The sequence below is a fragment of the Ornithorhynchus anatinus genome, chromosome 4 (genome assembly GCF_004115215.2).
Source record: "Ornithorhynchus anatinus isolate Pmale09 chromosome 4, mOrnAna1.pri.v4, whole genome shotgun sequence".
In the NCBI taxonomy this organism is placed as follows: domain Eukaryota; kingdom Metazoa; phylum Chordata; class Mammalia; order Monotremata; family Ornithorhynchidae; genus Ornithorhynchus; species Ornithorhynchus anatinus.
In genome coordinates this window covers 19,555,511-19,562,717 of record NC_041731.1, presented here as the reverse complement: position 1 = coordinate 19,562,717, position 7,207 = coordinate 19,555,511, and the positions used below count along the sequence as shown (strand labels likewise).

Below are 7,207 nucleotides of genomic sequence, written 5' to 3'. Positions count from 1 at the left end.
ATGACTGAGGTGGGAAGATAAGGAGCTCTGTCTCCATCAGACACCTCTTTCGCTCGTCTTCCTCACGCTCTCATTTCCACTCCTTTGTCTGATTCCAGAAACGGGGACATGTGAATCAACTCCCGCCATTTCAGAGCAGGGCGCAGAAACCAGAGGGTGAAATGCGGTGTGAATTGGGCGGGCGGGGTTGGGGGTGGGAGGGATAGAGGAAGGGTAGCATCGTTGGGGTTAATTTGAAAGAGATTTGTTTGAATTGTGAATGCATTCAAGGCAATCCCATTGCGGGATGCAATCTTTCTGATCTGTGAATTCACAGATAGAAGTTCATCCAGCCTGGAGGCAGGAGCATGATCCTGAAGGAATCAAAGCTCCTTCCCTTCAGTAGCCTGCCCTAGGCCCGGACCAGTGAGAAATAATAATAATACAATAGCAATAATCACTGTATTTGTTAAGCGCTTACTATGTGTTAAAGCGCTGGAGTGGGTAAAAGCAAATCGGATTAGACACAGTTGGTCCCTGTCCCACATGGGGCTCACAGTCTCAATCCCCATTTTACAGATGTGATAACTGAGGCACAGAGAAGTGAAGGAATGGAAAGGATGGTTGATAGGTCAGCAGTCCGCGCAGGTAATTCGGGCACCCAATAGTCTACCCGAATTAAGCAGTGTGAGGAAGAAAAGATCTTTCTTTTTACAAAGGGACAGAACAAAGAGTGATGAGGGAGGATGGGACGAAGCACGAGGCGAGTCAGATACTGAAAGATGTTGGCTTGACTAGCCTCAAGGTCACCTTCTTAGACTGAGTTCCAAGTTGGGACCTGATTAACCTGATTAACTTGTATCTACCCCAGAGCTTAGAACAGTGCTTGAGCCATAGTAAGTGCTTAACAAATGCCATATTTTTATTGAGAATGTAAATAATGAAGAAGTAGTGTAGCGTTTCTCTACACTGAAAAGCGGAAATGAGTAGATACAAAAAAAGGGTACTACCGACGCTCCAGTTGTTTAGTGGTAGGATTTGGCGCTTTCACCGCCACGGCCCGTGTTCGCTTCCTCGTCAGACAATGTGCCTTCTGATACGTGTCCTTTACTTTTACCTGAGCCCCAGCTGGAAGTGATGACCGAATTTAAGCAAAACACTTCACTCTTTCACCTTCTCCCTTCGGTCCAATTGTCTTGGTTTGGAATTGAGGAGAACCGAGGTGATTTCGGTCATAATGCTGATATTAGTCATTGTGTAATCAGAATATTACATGGGGCCTCGAACTGAGTGTGCATTCACTCTCATGGTGAACTCATTCGCTCCTACGGCTTCAACTATCATCTCTACGCAGATGACACCCAAATCTACATCTCTTCCCCTGTTCTTTCTTTCTCCCTCCAGGCTCGTATCTCCTCCTGCCTCCAGGACATCTTCACCTGGATGTCTGCCCGCCACCTAAAACTCAACCTGTCTAAAACTGAGCTCCTTATCTTCCCTCCCAAACCCTGTTCTCTCCCTGACTTCCCTGTCACTGTGGACGGCACTACCATCCTTCCCGTCTCACAGGCCCACAACATTGGTGTCATCCTTGACTCAGGTCTCTCATTGACTCCACACACCCAATCCGTCTTCAACACCTGCCGGTCTCACCTGCACAATATCGCCAAGATCCACCCTTTCTTCTCCATCCAAATGGCTACCGTGCCGGTACAAGCTCTCATAATATCCTGGCTGGATTATTATGTCAGCCTCCTTTCGAATGTCCCTTCCTTCTGTCTCTCCCCCCTCCAGTCTATTCTTCATTCCACTGACTGGATCATCTTCCTATAGAAACACTCTGGGCATGTCACTCCCCTCCTCAAAAACCTCCAGTGATTGCCTATCAACCTTCGCACGAAACAAAAACTCCTCACTCTTGGCTTCAAAGCTCTCCATCACCTTGATCCCTCTTACCTTACCTCTCTCCTCTTTTTCTATCGCCTTCCCCATTCACTCCGCTCCTCTGCCGCTCACCTCCTCACGGTCCCCCGTTCATGCCTATCCCGCCGTTTACCCCTGGCCCAAGTCCTACCGCTTTCTTTGAGTGCCCTCCCTCCTCACATGCACCAAACCTACTCTCTTCCCCTTTTCAAAGACCTACTGAGAGCTCACCTCCTTCAGGAGGCCTTCACATACTGACCCCCCTTTTCCTTCTGCTCCCCCCACCCTCTGCTCCTCCCCTTTCCCCTCCCCTCAGTACTGTGCTCATTTGTATATATTATTTATTACCCTATTTATTTTGCTAATGAGGTATATATCTCCTTGATTCTAGTTATCTTGATGATGCTGTCTTGTTTGATTTTGTTCTGTTTTGCTTTGCTGTCTGTCTCCCCCGTTTAGACTGTGAGACATTGGGCAGGGATTGTCTCTATCTGTTGCCGAATTGTACATTCCAAGCACTTAGTACAGTACTCTTCACATAGTAAGCGCTCAATATATACTATTGAATGAATGAGTTCGTCAGACCGATCTGATTCCATGAGCGAGGTTCTACAGCTATCCCTGGGATTTCTAAGCTTGACAAAAAGATAGGTTTTGATGGAGCACCGAAGACGCATCTGGGAGAGATTGTCGTCTTCGTCTTGATTTTCTGATTCCAGCAATTCCTTGGCTCTGGGCACCTTTTGTGTGCTGGTCACAGTAGGTGTCGTTCGGTTTTTGGGGTTTTCTCCCATTCCCTAAAGTGGCTAGAGTGAATCGGATTAGCCTCAGAACATTACCAGAGACATTTCATCCACAGGGGCATTTTACCTCAGTAGGAGATTTCTCGAGTATTCTTCAACTTGTCTCTCTGGTCTAGGGGTATGATTCTAGCTTGAGGTGTAAGAGGTCTTGGCTTCAAATCCCAGACCAGCCCATTTTTTTTTTTAAAAAAATTCTGTTAAAGCTTGACTCAATGCAGGTCACCAAATGGGTGTGGCGAGAAGAAAAATAAGAAAGGATTGAGAAAAGAAGATTTACAGATAGAGGACGGGGAAGAAGATAAAATTTTGACCTGTAGGGAAAGACCATCTACTCTTACTTCCTCCCTACAAAAACAGTCGCTTAGTCTGTAAAGAGTGGAATAATTATGAGCATGCTGGCCAAATTTTGTATTAGACTTTGTGGCGTGGCAACCTGAGCCCCTATTTTAGCCAATTAGACATAGACGTTTCTCTCAGAATTCCATAAGTTATAATAGTCCAGGTTATAACACACTGTCATTGCTCAATAAGTATCATGGATGAATTGAGCTACTGAATGAGATAGGCTTTGAGGACTGCTTTCATACGAGCAGGACTGTGGGCGACTTCTCCATAGTGGATGAGTAATTATTTACCCTTCATTTCCTACAGCGTTTCCTCAAGGAAAAACAAGATGGAAACCTCAGACCACACTGCTTGTCACTCTCCTCTTTCCTTACTTGTAATTTCACATCTGCGACCATAGACTGTATGCTCAGTCTACACTGTACTAAGCGCTCAGTAAATACGATTGGTGGAATGATTGTTTGAGTGCTTGATTTATTAGTCGCGTTTTATCTTTAATGTTTGGGCAGCCAACTACTGATAGCCCCATTAAATAGGTACAGTGAAGAGGAAATGTTGTTAGTATTGGTGGTTCACTGGTAGGATTTTTCGCCGGATACGCGGGAGGCCAGTGTTCAGTTCCCCGCCAATGTAAATTCTATTTTGCTTTGGCACCTTCATCTTTCCCCGCACATTCTATTTGGTCCCTCCACTCAATCTCCCTTGTCCTGCTGGAATCCGAACTTTTCCAAAGGGAAAATTAACAGTACATTAAAGAGACTCGCACTAGACAATCACTCTCTCCCTCTCAAAGCCTTATTGAAGGCACATCTCCTCCAAGAGGCCATCCCTGACTAAGCCCCCCTTTCCTCTTCTTCGATTCCCCTCTGCATCGCCCTGACTTACTCCCTTTGTTCTTTCCCCCTCCCAGCCCCATAGCACTTATGCACAAGTACAGAATTTACTTTGGATGAATTACAGATATTACAGATAATTCGCTGGGAGGAGAAACACGCTTGGGAATCAGAGATCGATGGTCCTAATCCCAGCTCCGCCACTTGTCAGCTGTATGACTTTGAGCAAGTCACTTAAATTCTCTGTGCCCCAGTTACCTCATCTTTAAAATGGGGGTTATGACTGAGCCCTCCGTGGGACAACCTGATTATCTTCGATCCATTCCAGCGTTTAGAACTGTGCTTGGCTCATAGTAAGCGCTTAACAAAAGCCATCATTATTTTTTACTAGAGCCCAAGAAGAGAATGTCTATTCCTACCTCTTGATTTTTTTAAAAAACAAGTCGTGTCAGAAGTGGGATTCTAACCCACGCCTCCACTCAGAGACCACAAGCCCCAAATAGGGAAAGTGACAAGTTAAGTCTGGCGCCTTAGACCACTCGGCCATCCTGACACCTCCAACCTACCTCACTTCTCTCTCCTCTCAAAAAAATGTCTAACCAGGGAAGAGGAGTGACAAGAAGAGATTAATGCTGTTTCTGCCATGTCAGAGGAAACAGCCCTGGGCTTCTTGATCAAACCCTGTGGGTGAGGTTGCTGCGATGACTCTTCGCCAGGGCTTTTCAACCGGGCATTCAAAACCGCACTGGAAATCCGAGACCTCCCTGCAGCTGTCAAAAAATTCCTATTTGCAAGCCTGGGGAAGTAAAATTAGAGGAGCAGTTCCAAACCGTGGTGGAACTAGACACTCTGGAGACCGACCTCCTGACAATCCTGGCGGGAGGGAAATATTCTCCCGCCAACCCAGACCACTCCGGGCCCAGTACAGAGTGACGTTGGATTGACAAAATGGGCTATGCTCACTGCTTTGGAAACTTAGGTCCGTCTCTGGGCTGAAACACTTCATCCTCCCTCATGACAGGGGGTCGAATTCGCGCTGTCCACTCGAAAAACAGATAGTTTTTGAAGCAAAGGCCGGTTGTATGTCAAGCGAGACGTGTTTCAGGTTTATTGGTTAATAATTTTTTATTTAAATCTCGTTCTTAAAAATGTCTCAGCAGAAAAGCTTCTTTCCTTAATAATAACCTGTGCCAGAATTCTCATTGATGGTGAGCAGTGGGGAAATGCTCTGCTGAAATAATAAGAATAATAATGAGTATGGAATTTGTTAAGCACTTACTATGTGCCAAGCACTGTTTTAAGCGCTGGGATAGATGCAGGGTAATCAGATTGTCCCATGTGGGATTCACACTTTTAATCCCCATATTACAGATGAGGTAGCTGAGGCACAGAGAAGTTAAGTGACTTGCCCAAGGTCACACAGCAGATAAGTGGTGGGAGTCTGGAATAGAACCCACCTCCACTGACTCCCAAGCCCGGCTCTTAAATGATATGAGTCGCATGAAGAGCAACACTTTCAGAAGAAGTGGGATTGAAACCGACCACTTGGCCATTTTCACATCACCACTGACATTCTCACAGATAGGGGATAAGGGAAAATATAAGGACATGTACATAAAGCTGAAACTACTTCTGAATAATAGAGGGGAGAAAAACAGAAGGCTCATCTGGAATTTGAACCCGGTTCCTTTCACACCCTAAGCGAGAATCATACCCCTAGCCCAACGAGCGGACTCCGTATGAACTCTCAAAACACCCCCTCTGTTTTTTGTGATGAGTGCTTGCCACACTGTCTTTTGGGTTTCCAAGGACCTCTTCCTACCTGAAGACTCGGGAGTCTCGAAGCTGAAAAATTTTTTCTCTTTCATCTCCCGCCTTCCCCACATGGGGTCTGTAAGCATACAGGCTTGAGGAAGGGGAAAGGGTGACGGAGGAACGACAAAAGGCCGTGACCGTAGTCCCTTTACGGAGAATTTTCCAAATATTTCCCACAGGAGAAAAGCCTTTCCCCGTCAGCCCCGACATACTCCCGTCCCGGTACTCAGCGGGGTCCGACACCCGAAGTCAGTAAGATCGGGTGTTCTTCTTCCTCCGGAACGGTGATTCTCCACAACAACAAATTCGCCCATTCCTCAACTGCTGCCAAAGGGAAACACTGACAGAAGCCCGAGTTTCTGCATTGTGTTTCTGTCCGTGCCACTTGGACGGGAAACAGGGAAACAATTATAGGGGGAAGAAACGGAAATGGGGCAAGGACACAGCACATCGCCACAAACCCTCTTCCTCTGGGCTGATATCTGACTGGTTACTGCCTTGGTTTAGGGTGGAGCAGAAGAAAGGCCATGAGCAGGAATAGTTAGGGAGTCAATTTCTATTCATTCGTTCATTCAATCAATCGCATTTACTGAAGGCTTACTATTATTTCCCTGACTTCAGAGAATGGATATGGGCAGACATAAAGTGGAGTCCTCAGATTTAATATCAGTACTGCAATCAATATCTTAATTCATCCAACGATCAATCAAATGCCTGGCACATAGTAAGCATTTAACAAATACCACAATTATTATTATTATTATTTCACAGCTTATTTTGTGTAGGTTACACCCTGACTTGAAGGAGTTTATAGTTTATAGGAGGAGACAGGCACTGATTTAAGTTACAAATAGAGTATAGGAGAAAGAATAAGGATATGTACATAAAGCTTGGGACTACTTCCAGCTAATGAAGGAGGAAAAAAGCTTTGGGCTCGCTGGGGATTCGAATCCAAGACCTCTTGCAAGCGAAGTGAGAAGGCTACCCCTACATCAACGATCCACCTCTATAATTACCCTTCCAGCATTCCCTCTGCTTGGTTTTGCCGGTGCGTGCCTGTGTTCTGCGATCTCTGCAAGCCACTTTTGGTTGATGTCGACTCCACTTTTTGTCTGCCCATATCCATTCTCTGACGTCAGGGAAATAACAGTAAGCCCTAAGTAAATTCGATTGATTGAATGAACGAATTAATAGAAATAGACTCTCTGACTATTCCTGTTGATTGATTTTTCTCGGATCCGGGAGTCCAGCTGCTCTGCCCCAGTTCAGGTGTTCTCATACTTCGGGGGGCTTCTAGCTCTTGGGGTAGATGTTGGACAATTCGCTGACCTGGGTGATGGTCACTCCTCGCTGCTCAGGGGCATTTCGCTGTACTTTGATCTCTTCTATCTGCACTGCCGCCCCCTCACCCATGACCTCCCTCTGGCCTGAGACACCGTCTTCCTCCATATGCGCCGATCTGTCACACTCACAACCTTCACAGCCATATTAAATTATGTTAAATTCTAT

At 45.9% G+C, this 7,207-nt stretch overlaps 1 non-coding gene across 1 annotated transcript; it reads right to left on the bottom strand.

Moving 5' to 3' along the window:
• Positions 1–4,329: 4,329 nt before the first annotated feature.
• TRNAL-UAA lies at positions 4,330–4,436 on the bottom strand. The gene is made up of 2 exons: positions 4,399–4,436; positions 4,330–4,368 (listed from the first exon to the last, which is right to left on the bottom strand). It is a non-coding gene; the product is annotated as a tRNA-Leu (tRNA).
• Between the last annotated feature and the right edge of the window lie 2,771 nt (positions 4,437–7,207).